Source organism: Phyllobates terribilis, unplaced genomic scaffold (assembly GCF_046119375.1).
Source record: "Phyllobates terribilis strain yellow unplaced genomic scaffold, ASM4611937v1 Scaffold_5__5_contigs__length_657084704, whole genome shotgun sequence".
NCBI classification, from domain to species: Eukaryota; Metazoa; Chordata; class Amphibia; order Anura; family Dendrobatidae; genus Phyllobates; species Phyllobates terribilis.
The window spans coordinates 192,223,452-192,238,291 of record NW_027362765.1 but is presented as its reverse complement, the minus strand read 5'-3'; positions in this window follow the sequence as shown (position 1 = coordinate 192,238,291).

Genomic DNA, 14,840 nt, shown 5'->3' with positions numbered 1-14,840 from the left:
ATCATGCACACACACCAGGTACGCCATCACACAAACATCATGCACACACACCAGGTACGCCATCACACAGACATCATACACACACAGGGCACAACCATCAAACAGACATGATATAATGTGCATAAACTCACACATAATATATACATGACAGACATGGTATCTGCACACATACACATTATAGATGTACTTACACATTATTCATACATGACATACAGCTCTGGCAAAAATTAAGAGACCACTGCACAGTTTTCTCTACCTGTCTGACAGCCAGTGTCAGTTGAATTCCAACCAAAGTACACCTCATTCTACTTAATGTGCTTCTGATTAGGTGATTACTTGAACCAAATCTTATGTAATGAGGGAAAGCATAAAAAACACTGCTGTGGTCTTCACAATCCTCTTGCAATAGGACAAGCTGGATGGCAAAACAAGTGCTAGGAATAGCCCAAAAGTAATGTGAATGAAAAAATAACTTTTATCCATGCCAAAGGAGTCGAAAAGAAAAGTATGGAGTGAGGGAAAGAAGGGCTCAATTCTGGCTTTACTAGCAGAGGGATACAGTGAGTGTCATGTTGCCTCCATCCTTAAAATTTCGAAGACGGTAGTCCATTACAACAAGGTCAAGCAGCAGACATTGGGGACAACAAAGCTATAGACCAGCAGAGGGCGAAAGCGACTCTCCACTGACCAGGATGACCGTCATCTTATTCGAAAGTCACTTAGCAACCACAGGATGACATCAAGTGACCTACAAAAGGAATGGCAAATGGCAGCTGGGGTGAAGTGCACGACAAGAACAATTCGTAACAGGCTCCTAGAGGCCTCAAGTCATGTAAAGCTAGAAATAAGCCTTTCATCAATGAGAAGCAAAAGGAGAGCCAGGCTGAAGTTTGCCAAAGACCATAAGGATTTGACCATAGAGGACTGGAGTAAGGTAATCTTCTCTGATGAGTCTAGTGAAATTTGGTGGAGCATCGGTGATGATCTGGGGATGCTTCAGCAAGGCTGGAATTGGGCAGGTTAAGCTTTGCGAAGGACGTATGAATCAAGCTGCATACAAGGTTATCCTTGAAAAACACTTGCTTCCTTCTGCTCAGGCAATGTTGCCCAACTCTGAGGACTGTTTTTTTCCAGCAGGACAATGCCCCATGCCACACAGCTAGGTCAATCAATGTGTGGATGAAGGAGCACCACATCAAGACCCTGTCATGGCCAGCCCAATCTCCAGACCTGAACCCCATTGAAAACCTCTGGAATGTAATCAAGAGGAAGATGGATAGTCACAAGCCATCAAACAAAGAAGAACTGCTTAAATTGTTATGCCAGGAGCGGCATAAGGTCACCCAAAAGCAGTGTGAAAGACTGGTGGAAAGCATGCTAAGACGCATGAAAGCTGCGATTAAAAATCATGGTTATTCCACCAAATATTGATTTCTGAACTGTTCCCGAGTTAAAACATGAGTATTGTTGTTTCTAAATGAATAATAACTTGTTTTCTTTGCATTATTTGAGGTCTGAAAGCACTGTTTCTTTATTATTTTGACGATTTCTCATTTGCTACAAATAAATACTAAATATTTAGCTTTGAATTTCAGAGACATGTTGTTTACTCAAAAATATACCTATAAAGAGAAAAATCTGAGAAAATGAAAATTTTGCAGTGGTCTCTTAATTTTTGCTAGAGCTGTATATACTCACTTCTTCATCATCATGTCTCCAGTGGCAATGGTGGGGCCTGGTGTCAGCAGCAGAGGATTGGCCATACATACACAGGAGAGCTGTCAGCCCTGCACTGTCCCTGCTAAATCCCCTTCCCCTCACCTAGGCTGAGGTGCTCATTACATTGCAGGAGCTCACAGAACATGTCCGCTCTTTATATAAAGAGGACATGTGATTTCACCAACCAATGGCATAAGCCCTTGTGTCTGGACAGTGTGGATGCTTCCGGTACTCTGATTGGCTAGCCGCGATTTGCACACATAAAGTTAGAGAAAAAAAAATTAGAAGCACAGCGCTGCTCTCAGCTTCTGTCTGCTCTCTCCCTAGCCCCCCCCCCCCATCAAACACGTCCCCCCACTCATCATACAGAAGCAGTATGCTAGGCAAATTATTAAAAACACTTTAGTTGCACTAATTTTCCTGCACTTTTTTGCTGAATGTTACTGATTTTTGCCAATTTGCCAAGAAAAAATGCTTGCGTTTTCAATCACAAATCTGAATGTGCCATATTCGTGTCGAATTTAACATTTGAAATTGGATTTCGAGCCTATTCGCTCATCACTAGTTGGCACCCTAGGGACCTGCGCATTGGTGTCCCCACTAGACAGCGGCTATCCCTAAGCTTACTTAACCCTATGCTCTCCGCTCATCTAAAGAAAAGGAGTGAAGGATAGCTGTTCAATTAGACCGGTTGGTTGATCCTATCAATACCCGTGAAGCTAATTTTTCCAGTATCATCCTGATGGAAATTATTCAGATGATTAGCAACTGGGGTATCGCTTTTGTTGATGGTATCTCGGATATGCTCCCTCATTCTCTTTGAAATTCCCTCCTTGTCTTTCCCATGTACTCCAATCCACATTCACATGTGGCTTCGAAAGCTGTTCTTGTTGTGCAACAGTTAATAAAATGTCTTATGAGGTACCCTTTGCCTGTGTTGTTACTGCTGAATCTTTTGCCTGGTTTGATTGACTGACAAGGCTTACATCTACTTATTTGCTTGCAGCGAAGGAGGGGCTGGCCGGTGGGAGCTCACACAGTCAAATAGTAGTCACCTTCAGGTCGTTAGAGGAGTTCATCAAGCAGGTGCCAGATCCACTGGTGATTACAGTCAAAATAGGAAAGTAAGAATAATAATAATAATCTTTTTATTTATATAACACTAACATATTCTGCTGCACTTTACAATTCAGTCAATTTACAGACATTATGGGCGCTGTCCCCATTGGGGCTCACAATCTACATTCCCTATCAGTATGTCTTTGGAGTGTGGGGGGAAACCGGAGAACCCAGAGGAAACCCACGCAAACACGGGGAGAACATACAGACTGTTGAGACCCACTAACCCTATTTAACCAATGTCCCATGTAATAAAGACAAGACACCATTTTAACCAAACTCTTTCTTTTAATGGGTGAAGGTCGGTCACAGCTAAGAAGACATGCTCAGCACGTAGGTACCATGTATTCTCAAATCAAGGCACGATTGGCCAGCAGCAAGTATGAATCGTTATGCCCAGCTGGACTCCGGGCGCAAGTCAGACTATGTACACAAAAACACATTCATGGTATAACAATTGACCGCCAAAGAGGAGCAAAGTATTTATACTGCACTCCGACGCCCACCCATTTGGTACAAGGCCTGCTCAATGCCATGCTGAATACTGGAGAGAAAAAATATCAAGCCCCATCTTTGTGAGATGAACACTATCAAGCAATATCAGACTGAAATTGTCTCCCTCCAGTTGATGATGTCGGATGACAACTCCGGCTTTAAAACAATAAAGCAAGGCGTGCGTGCATTAAGTTTGCACCAAGAGCGCTCTACAGCTGTCGAATCTCTGCCGCCCTGCCAGGTAACATGGGAAGTAACCTCTGCCAGGCCAGAAAATAACCTCTGCCAGGCCAGGGTTAGTTCTGAAAGAAGCCACGGAATTTATAAACTTCTGAATGAATCATAGTGAGGAGTTCAGCTGGCAGAAAGAGCAGAGATCATTCCCGCCCACATGGAGGACTAAAATCACAGGAGAAGAAGCAACCTGAGCGATCCGGACATAGTAGCTCCAATCCTGAAGGAATGGGTACCAAACTCCTTAGGAGAAAGATTCAAAGACAACAAGCATTAATGAAAAAGGGGGTTGGAACTGAAATATTGTCAGAGGAGAACCATCCTCCTGGGAGAAAAAAGACTGACTAGAAAGACGGATCGATAAATAACTGTTAATAAGATCTAAAGAACAATTAGAACCAGGAATGGCAAACAGGGAAACCCATGATCCAATACCTGACGGGTCAGTTTTTGATTTTGGAATACGGATACAGAGGCCTCCGTCACAGGAGGGGACGTATCCTGTTGAAGGCCTCCCGGGGTGTGCTTTGATGAAGAAACTAACTCGCTAAGGCATAGAGCACTGAAAATTGCAAGAGCAGACTCGAAACGAGATGAACAGACGGTGATGGTCCAACAGATTAAAAAGTAAGCAAACTAAAAGAAAGGGGCCATCTGCTCTCCTAACGAATGTGTCCCTTGCTCCAACACTTGCAGGCCTGTCGTATGCTAAAACTATGGTAACATTAGTCCAACCAAAAAGGTGAAAATAAAAAGGCAAACCATATATGCGGTTTTAGTCAACTACTGCTGATACCCCAATGCTTTGAAGGTGGGGGGAAATATTCAATAGTAACTTCCGAACAGGTGTCACCAGATGGCGCTACCGATCTATCCACTACCAGATTATATCACTCTCTCCACGCCTTACCATAAGAACGCCATGTAGACGGGGTATCAAATCTCTCACCAGGTCCATCAATCGTCCTCCACCACTTGCAACATGAGGGATGGGCATGGGTGCCCCTTCCCTTTGGCAGTGGGTAAACATTCCCGAAATTTCTGGCAATCAAAATGAGAAAGGGCATCACCAATGACATTATCTGTACAAGAGATGTGGGGAGTCCAAAACAAGATGTTGAAACTTTAGCATTTTAATACCAAGGGCCTAAGTAGTTTGATAACCAGTGGGGACAAGGATGACAAGTGATTTATGAAGTGTAAAACGCTCATGTTGTCAGTCTAAAATGAAACAAACAAATTTGTTTGTACCTGAAAGACGAACCTCATATGGAAATGGCCGAGACAATGGGAAATAACTCTAACAAAGTAAGGTTTTGAACCCAGCCTGAGGTGTGCCAAGATTCCAACCAACGTTCTGGACACCATTGATCTCCAAAAATAACACTGAATCCCGAGGACCCGGCAGCATCGGAAAAACAGTGAAAGATCCTCATTAGATAATTCAGGGCGCTAGAAACTCGTGTGACCATTATAGGATAAGAGGAACTCCTTCGCACCCAGCAAATCAGCTTTTAAAGGGGAAGCTTGATACCTCTTGTTGATAGGGACAAACGTCAGGAAAAAATTCTTCCCATGGGCATCACGGACACAGGTGTCATAATAATAAGAACCATCTACGAAGCAACCCAAAAGGTGATGCCAGTCCGGATGAACTGGCAAAAAGTGGAAAGCAAACTCAATATCAGATTTTGCCATTAACACTCCGGGGCCAGGATCCCTAATGAAGGTGCTAGTCCGGTCGAAGGAAATGTATGTAACAGACGCGTCGCTTTCCAAAATCCAGTCATTTACCGATATTCCCCTGTGGTGAGAGAGATGTTGAATTAGACAAAACTTGGGATTTTTTTTTTTTTATAACAATTCCAAATGGGTAAATGCGCAAATTATAACATGGACCTATTTTTCTACCCAGGGAAACCTCTTTCTGCACTTTTTCTATAAGGATTAAGGGAAAATCCCTAGTTGACTTCAGATTAGGAGAAAACGATGGTTGTCTGCTGAAACTCAAGGGGATAAAGAAACCGTAACTGAAACCAAAACGTAATTGAGCCCCTGCTTCCTTATTGGGGTAAAGGTAGAGCCAAGGTCCCAACGCGGTTATGGTCACTGAAGTCCGTAGGCTTTGTTGATTAGGGTGTTTTGTTGGCAATTTTGGAGAGGGACGGGAGCATTTGACTGCAGCATGTGAACTTCATCAGGCTGAACACTCATGTTTGCATTTGCATAATACGAAAAAATGACAGTGTTTCTCATTAAACAGCCAGCAGGAGCCGGGTCTGTGGATGGCCACTGAACCTGTGCCAGCGGAATGACCAGAGGCCGCTGCATGAAAGGGGTTGAGACTTTCTGGGCTAGCATAAGTTGTAACCACGTATCTGTCACTTTTAGTCCCCAACCTAATGAGGCTGTAAGGCTAAATGCCTCCTGTACTCGTCATCGTAACGCCATCAAGCGCTTCCTATATGGGACTTGTACGAATTATAAATGGTACTTCCAGCCCATAACAAAAAATGCCTGCAGCCAATTGTTAATTGCTTTAACTGCTTTCGGTTTGCGATCAAAACGTCTATTGATGGGACGGTGTTCCTTGTCAATCATGTGCTGATCAGGGGACACGAGGGACCAAATGTCGAAGTAATCATTAGACCAAATTTTGTTAATGGTCTCCTTATGTAAGTGGGACCCAAGGGGAGAAATGCCACAGAAAAAGACGTCCTTATGCATGCTAGCACTAGCAGGAGGGGGGTCTTTTTGAAGATTTTGGTTGAGAATGAGTGAGTTAACTAAAATTTTTTGACCAGGAGGAAGATTTGTGCCCTGACTCAAAAGTGCTTTAAGGGCTGGAAGTACTCCCACACCCACCCCCCAAGACCCCGAATACAGGTACTCACCGATACTTTTTGGAGCCGACTGAGCGGGATGAGCTGGAACAGCCTGCACGGAACATCACGGACTGTAGAGATTCCAGGAGATCTGCGATGCCGACCGGACCTGTGACGTGAACTAACAGACGCATCGGACGACACGTTCGATGATAAAGGTGGTCGATGTGATGATCTGGATTGGTGGCTACGCCTGGGAGATCTGGAGCGGTGTGATGAATGCCTGCTCCGCCTGCTATGAGATCTTGCTGAGTGACAGTGCCGATCGGGACCATAAGATGAAGATGGGAAAGAAGACTTGGCGGTGTGGTTACCATGCCCATGACCACGTGCAGTCAGAGCCGGGAATCCAGCACCCGCCATGACATGGGTCGTGGATGACATGAGGGGACCACTAGCGGGCACTATATTCAAAGTGGGTAAAGTGAGAAGGGTGGTTGGTGGGGGGTGCATAAGTGCTTGCAAGGAAGGTATTGGTTGTGTAGGGGATGTGGAGGTGGCATGGTAGCAGTGTCCTACAGCTGTTGTGCACAAGCTGCCACTGGCAGTGCAGGAGCTGTGTAGTGTGCAACGTTTAATATTTGTTGTGCCTGTACAGTATGTGCCTGCAATGGGAGAGCAGGCCCCACAACAGATAAAGCACTGCTGCTGGCCTGTCCTCCCATTACAGCAGGGAGGTGTTGTGGATGAGCTAGGGGAAACTTGGCGTTGTAATATGGCGGAGCTGCGTTGCCCCTGAGACAGGGAAGGCTCGCAGCCGCCGCGATAACTGGAGGGGATGTGACTTGAATGGGGGCGCACACGTGATGGGTGCGCTAACCCTGTGACGTAATGGGGGCGGTGCTTAAGCGATCCTGCGGGCGGATGCTCCTCGCGGACCGCCGGTCGCCCGGAGTGATTGCTTCAAGCTCAGGAAGGGGTGATTCTTGCTCCACCAGAGTACCAATAAGCCAGGAAACGCCTTCCCTCCTCATCCTGTCTCTCATAGCAGCAATTAGGCTGTCAGACATCTCTCACCAGCAGACAATGCTGCCTCCAGGTCCCACTGCTGTGAGGAGAGACACAGGAAGAGGCAGGGTCGGAGTTTATAAAAGGGGGAACAAGGGAAGAGGAGACAGGCCATTTGTGAGAACCAAGAGTGGAGGAGAAAATGACATGGGACTAGTGTTGAACGATACCTTCCGATATCAGGAAATATCGGATCGGATTGGATCGGACCGATACTCAAAAAGTATCGGATATCTCCGATTCCCATACCGGAAACCAATGCAAGTCAATGGGACACAAATATCGGAATGAAAATAAACCCTTTCTTTCCATGTAGGTTAATTCTACATGAAGGAAAACAACTAACAATAATGTAGAATGTATTAGGGGAGGTGGTTGCCAAAATCGATGGGAACAGTGCTCACAGTGAAACATGAAAAGCCGGCAATTCAGCAGCGGCATACACCGGTACCCGACAATTTATAACAGAAAGAATAGAGCATCACACATAGATTAGATAGATAGAAACATGTCAGTCACATATATAATAAGTACAGTGACAGTGTTGCTTACTGTACTTGTCATTTAGTGTAAAGGATTTATTTAAAAAAATAATAGTGTTTTCATGCACCGTCTCTTTGAAAAAGCCGGCCGGCAATTCAGCATCGGTACCCGACAATTTAGAACAGAAAGATAGAGCATCACACATAGATTAGATAGATAGAAACATGTCAGTCACATATATAAGAAGTACAGTGATAGTGTTGGTTACTGTACTTGTCCTTTAGTGTTAAAATAAAGGATTTATTAAAAAAAAAAATTGGCGTGGGGTTCCCCGTAATTTTAGTCTCTAGCGGAGGTTAAGCAGATGGCTGGGGCAGATGTTTGAAGCCTGGGAAGGGGGTAATACCCACGGAGCTTCCCAGGCTACTAATATCAGCCCTCAGCTGAATACCTAGCCTTTACTAGCTATTAAAATGGGGGACCCCCCAAAAAAAATGACATGGGGTCCTCCCTATTTTAATAGCTAGCAAAGGCTAGGCAGACAGCTGGGGGCTGATATTAATAGTCCAGGAAGGGTGCCATGAATATTGCCCCCCTCCCAGGCTAGAAACACCAGCCGTCCCAGAAATGGCGCATCCATAGGATGCGCCAATTCTGGCACTTAGCCTCGCTCTTCCCACTGCCCTGTAGCGGTGGCAGTGGGGTAATAGGGTTGGGGCTGATGTCAGCTTATAATGCCAGCTGACATCAAGCCCAGGTTAGTAATGGAGAGGCGTCTATAAGACACCCCCATTACTAACCCCATAGTCAAAGTTAAAAAAAAACACAAACACCCAGAATAAAGTCCTTTAATTGAAATAGACACACAATTCTTTATTGTTCTAAATTAAACCATACTTACCATCATGCCCATTCCAGCTGAAGCCAACGATCTCCTGCAATAAAAGAAAAATAATAAACCAACATCATCCTTACCTTTCGATGGTTCCCAGGACAGCTGCAACTCTGCTACATCGAGATGACAGGCTGGATCGCAGCAGAACGCTGCCATCCAGCCTGTCATGCCGCAGACACTGAGAAGCGCAGGCTTGCTTGCGCTCCTCAGTGTCAGGCTGTGACGGCATAAAGATGAGCTGAGGTCATGTCCAATGAACTCAGCTCACCTCATGCACGTCACTGACAGCGTGGGAAAATTCTCCTGCGCTCAGCGCTTCAGCAGGAGAATTCTCTCACGCTCACTGCATGCGCAGGAGAATTCTCCCACGCTGTCAGTGACGTGCATGAGGTGAGCTGAGTTCATTGTCGGCTCATCTGGATGCCGTCACAGCCAGACACTGAGGAGCGCAAGCATGCCTGCGCTTCTCAGTGTCTGCTGCATGGCAAGCTGGATGGCAGCTTTCTGCTGCGGTCCAGCCTGTCATGTGAATGTAGCAGAGCTGGAGCCGTCGTGGGAACCATGGAAAGGTAAGGATGATGTTGCTTTATTATTTTACTTTTATTGCAGGAGATCGTTGGCTTCAGCTGGAATGGGGGTGACGGTAAGTATGGTTTAATTTAGAACAATAATGAATTGTGTGTTTATTTCAATTAAAGGACTTTATTCTGGGTGTTTGTGTTTTTTTTTTAACTTTGACTATGGGGTTAGTAATGGGGGTGTCTTATAGACGCCTCTCCATTACTAACCTGGGCTTGATGTCAGCTGGCATTATAAGCTGACATCAACCCCAGCCCTATTACCCCACTGCCACCGCTACAGGGCAGTGGGAAGAGCGAGCCTAAGTGCCAGAATTGGCACATCCTATGGATGCGCCATTTCTGGGATGGCTGACGGCTGGTGTTTCTAGCCTGGGAGGGGGCCAATATTCATGGCACCCGTCTTGGGCTATTAATATCAGCCCCCAGCTGTCTGCCTAGCCTTTGCTAGCTATTAAAATAGGGGGGACCCCACGTCATTTTTTGGGGGGGTCCCCCATTTTAATAGCTAGTAAAGGCTAGGTATTCAGCTGGGGGCTGATATTAGTAGCCTGGGAAGCTCCGTGGGTATTACCCCCTTCCCAGGCTTCAAACATCTGCCCCAGCCGTCTGCTTAACCTCCGCTAGAGACTAAAATTACGGGGAACCCCACGCCAATTTTTTTTTTAATAAATCCTTTATTTTAACACTAAATTACAAGTACAGTAACCAACACTGTCACTGTACTTCTTATATATGTGACTGACATGTTTCTATCTATCTAATCTATGTGTGATGCTCTATCTTTCTGTTCTAAATTGTCGGGTACCGATGCTAAATTGCCGGCCGGCTTTTTTAAAGAGACGGTGCATGAAAACACTATTATTTTTTTAAATAAATCCTTTACACTAAATGACAAGTACAGTAAGCAACACTGTCACTGTACTTATTATATATGTGACTGACATGTTTCTATCTATCTAATCTATATATGCCGCTGATGAATTGCCGGCTTTTCAGGTTTCACTGTGAGAACTGTTCCCATCGATTTGGGCAACCACTGTAATGCCACAACCACCATGGCTGTGGCATTAACGTCTTAAAAAATATTAATTCCTGATATTCCATTTAATTGTAATGTAAGGGAGATAATGTAATGTCAGCGCTTGAGCAGGAGAATTCTCCCACGCTGGGATGGCATTCTGATGACAGGCTGGATCGCAGCTGAGCGCTGCCATCCAGCTTGTCTTCTTTCAGAGACACTGCAGAGCGCAGGCATTATGTGAACTTCCGATTCCGGTATTCGATATTGTAAAAGTATCGGAACTCAGTATCGGAACTCCGATACAGCGAATATCGGTCGATACCCAATATTTCAGTATCGGAATGCTCAACACTACATGGGACACAAAACTTAACCCCTTAAACGGGGCACAGCAGTCAGGAGGCATCCAATAAAGGATTGAAGTGCCCCTCAAACTCCTTGCAGATGTTGTCCTTGGTGGGATATGAACCCAGGACCCCAGTGCTGCAAGGCTGTCCCCATTGGGGCTCACAGTCTACATTCCCTATCAGTATGTCTTCGGAGTGTGGGAGGAAAATGGAGAACCTGGAGGAAACCCACGCAAACACAGGGAGAACATACAAACTCCTTGAAGATGTTGTCCTTGGTGAGATATGAACCCAGGACCCCAGTGCTGCAAGGCTAACCACAGAGCCACCGTGCTGCCTTAGGAAAAGGATATTTGTGGAACTACCAGACAAATAATAAAAAAATGAAAATTTGTATTAGAGAATAATTTTAAAAAGATAAAAACAAGGAGACCTGAAGCTTTTCTGATGCAAAAAAAATGCACCTTTAGTCATAGAATATACAAGAGATGTTGTTGAATGCTGTTATATAGAGAAAATAAATGTTCATCAATTGCATCAATTAGAAAAAAAAGAGGTCAGCTGCAAGGTTGCACCATGAGAACCAAATGAAACTGCATAATGACTGAGTATAATGAGTGAGTGAAGTGAATCACACCCAAACCTATGTATATTCATGATCAAGATTGCATAATACGCAATGCCCAGGAAAGTGATAGAATTAATAACTATACAATAAGGTGGCAATGGATTTAAATTGTTATATATATTCCACAATACTAAACATTGCATATATCATGTATACTCATGATTAGTGATGGGCGAGCACTAAAATGCTCGGGTGCTCGATGCTCGGGTCGAGCAAATTGGAATACTCGGGTGCTCAACCCGATCAACGAGCCCAATGTAAGTCTATGGGAAACTCTTTTTTCAGGAAGGTCCCCCTGGCGGTCTTCAGAGGGCCTAAAAATTGCCCAAATTGATGGGAACAGTGCTCAAATGACATGGGAACAGCATGGGGAAGACCCATGAAAGCATTTCTGACTCCCAGGTCACTGCTGTCATCAACGTTGTCAGAGGTATTACGCCACTTTTAAGGACTCACAATAAGACATCCAAAAACGAAACAAAAATTGATTTTCCTGGGAATTATGTTAAGGAACATACTTTCCAGGGTAATGACTTGTATATAAGGCAAAATAAATAACCAAAACCAAAAATGCTCCTCCACACCTTGGGTTATGTTCACTCGTAGCGTTTTTGATGCGTTTTTGCACTTTTGCATTGCTATCAACCAAGACAAATGCACTCACTGGGAAATGTCATTTTAACATTTTACAACCTTATCTGGCCATGTGGTGTGTGACACATTTTCAGACACACGCATACAGTGCTGAAAAGACATGGGAACAGCATGGGGAAGACCCCTGGAAGCATCTCTGACTCCCAGGTCACTGCGTGAAAGTGTGCCCATCATAAGTGATCCTTGTCGCATGCGAAGATGCCTCCCGCCATGCAACTGTCGTTGCAGACTTGCAACAATCACCATCCATGTCCTTGTCCCAGTGCAGTTTTCAGTTGTCCCTACCCCATTCCTTGGAATGCAAGTGCAAGTATGCAGCCAGCCACCCACCCACAGGCCGCAAAACTAAACTGCCAGATTTCTGGGCAGCTGCTTGCACTTGAAATGTAGCCTTCTAGGCTCGTGGAGGTGGAAGCTGTCCATAACCTCATGACTGTGGCAGCTGGGTTTCCATACTCGGTCCCCAGCCGCCACTATTTCTCCCAGTATGATCTCCGCCTTTGACAAGCGTGGGTCCCTGAACATTACTGCTGATACTTTTCTGTGGGGATCTGCTTGCCTCCTACCATCCTGGAATATTTCCAGTAAACTATGGTACGATGCCATGGTATTAGCATTGCCCCCAGTACCAGTAGCGAAACCATCCCCAATTTCCTTCTCATAAATTTTATTTGGTACACTGAGTGGTTGCCCAAATACATTAGTTTCTCACAAAGGAGCTGGAGATAGAGTGGCAGTAGGTGCAAGTTTCTCCAGCCTGTTACATATCAGAGGGTGAACGGCAGCACATTGGATCAGTGGTTAGCACTGAAGCCTTGCAGTGCTGGGATCTTGGGTTCAAATCCCAGCAAGGACAATATCTGCAAGGATTTTGTATGTTCTCCCCGTGTTTGCGTGGGTTTCCACCTCAGTAAAAAAGGAGCTATAGAGTGTCTGGGAACCTTCCCACACACTTTTCTTAGCCAGGACTGCATCTCGGCAGGGCTGGACGGTCCCACCAGAGAATTCTCTGGTCTTCCCTGGCTTCTACATCAGGAGAGTTCATGATAGCGCTAACTTTGCAGGTGCTATGAGGCTCTTGAGCGAGGGAGAATGTTGAGCCCTCAGAATCAAATCCTCTGGTGGGCCCAATGTTTTTCAATCTGAAACAGCTTCTCAGTGGGAGTTGTATTTCACCACAGCCATATTCTTTAGCTCGGTGAAAGGACTGGCATAGAGGGAAGCCGTATCTACCCCGACTGTCATTTCTCCGTCACCAGGTTACGCCCATTGTCACACACGACCATGCCTGGCTGTATGTTCAGTGGTGAGAGCCACAGATCAGGCTGCTGTGTTACAGCTTTCAACAACTCTGCAGCGCTGGGCGGTTTGTTACCTAACCATTAAGCATGTTATCTTCAGCACAGCCTGTTGCCGGTTGGCCAAGGCAGTGCTGAAGTGCTGTCAGCTTGTGACTGATGTGGTCATTTCGGAGATGGAGGAGGAGGTGCAGGAGCTGAACAATGTGATTACATTCAGGTTAAATTGGCGACTCTGTTTTTTATACTAAAGAAAGATCCTACTGTTTTGTTTTTTTTACATAATTTTTTAAGACAAATGCATTCACCGGGAAATGTCATTTCAACATTTCACAACCTTATCTGGCCATGTGGTATGTGACACATCATCAGACACATCCTGTTTCATTTATGATGGAGGGACTCTGAAAGTCACTGTGGTGTCCAGCTTTTTGTTTGAAAAGACTTTCAGACATTTTGGTATTACCTAATGTTACAGGATTATTGTATTGTTGTACTTTGCTGCCATCTACTGGCCATTGTTATAATACTGTATGTTATAACATGTATTATTCTTGTGTTTTACCCACAAACCCCTTTGGTCTGTAACTCCTCCTATCTCCTTCTCCTCATCTCCTTCTTCTTCATCACATCCATCTTGACTACACATGCTGCAGGACTGGAGAAAGGATTCTCTTGTTACCACTTTACCTGGCGCTTCTAATACCTACAATTCCTACCCTTTCCTCATCCTTCACCTTCTCTCATCTCACCTCATCAAGAACTGTAAATAAATCTGTTGAATTCATCACTGCATCATCATTCCGGATTACCACGTGCAGTTCAAGACGAACAGGAGCGCAGGTCAGTGAGTTGACGCTATATGCCACTGCTTATACAGAGATCTGTGTCACATCCCTCAGACACATCTCGCCCCACGTACATCGGTGGCAGAATAGTAACAAGAGACCTAAGTCTTCAGTATCTGTGTGCATATGCATGTCTGCTAGCAAGTCTATGACCGTCTACCATCTTAGCTAAAGCATGTGTACAAAGGGCACAGTGGATCCCTCTGTGGGAGAAGCACATCATGTTCCTGACACCACACTTACTGCAGAGCAGGATGTACGACCCAAACGTGTAACCAAGCCAACACAAAAGGACATAGAGAACCTGGAGACAACCAGAGATGAGCTCCATGATAACATAGATCATTTATGGGGCAGAGTTGATCATTATTTAGCAGCTCTCCACGTGCTAACAATGACGCAGCAGATTTAACCGCCAAATTGAAGAGTTTATCTGCTGCCTATGATCGCTACCAGAGACTGTCTGTTAAGTACATTGCATTCCTGAGTAACTGTGATATGGATGATGCCCCAGCAGAGCTGGCTGAAAGGGAGACTCTTCTCCAAGAAAAGACCGCATTAGTGCGAGATGCCCAGGATAAGGCAGAACTCCGCATTGCACACCTCCAAGAGGGTAGGTCACATC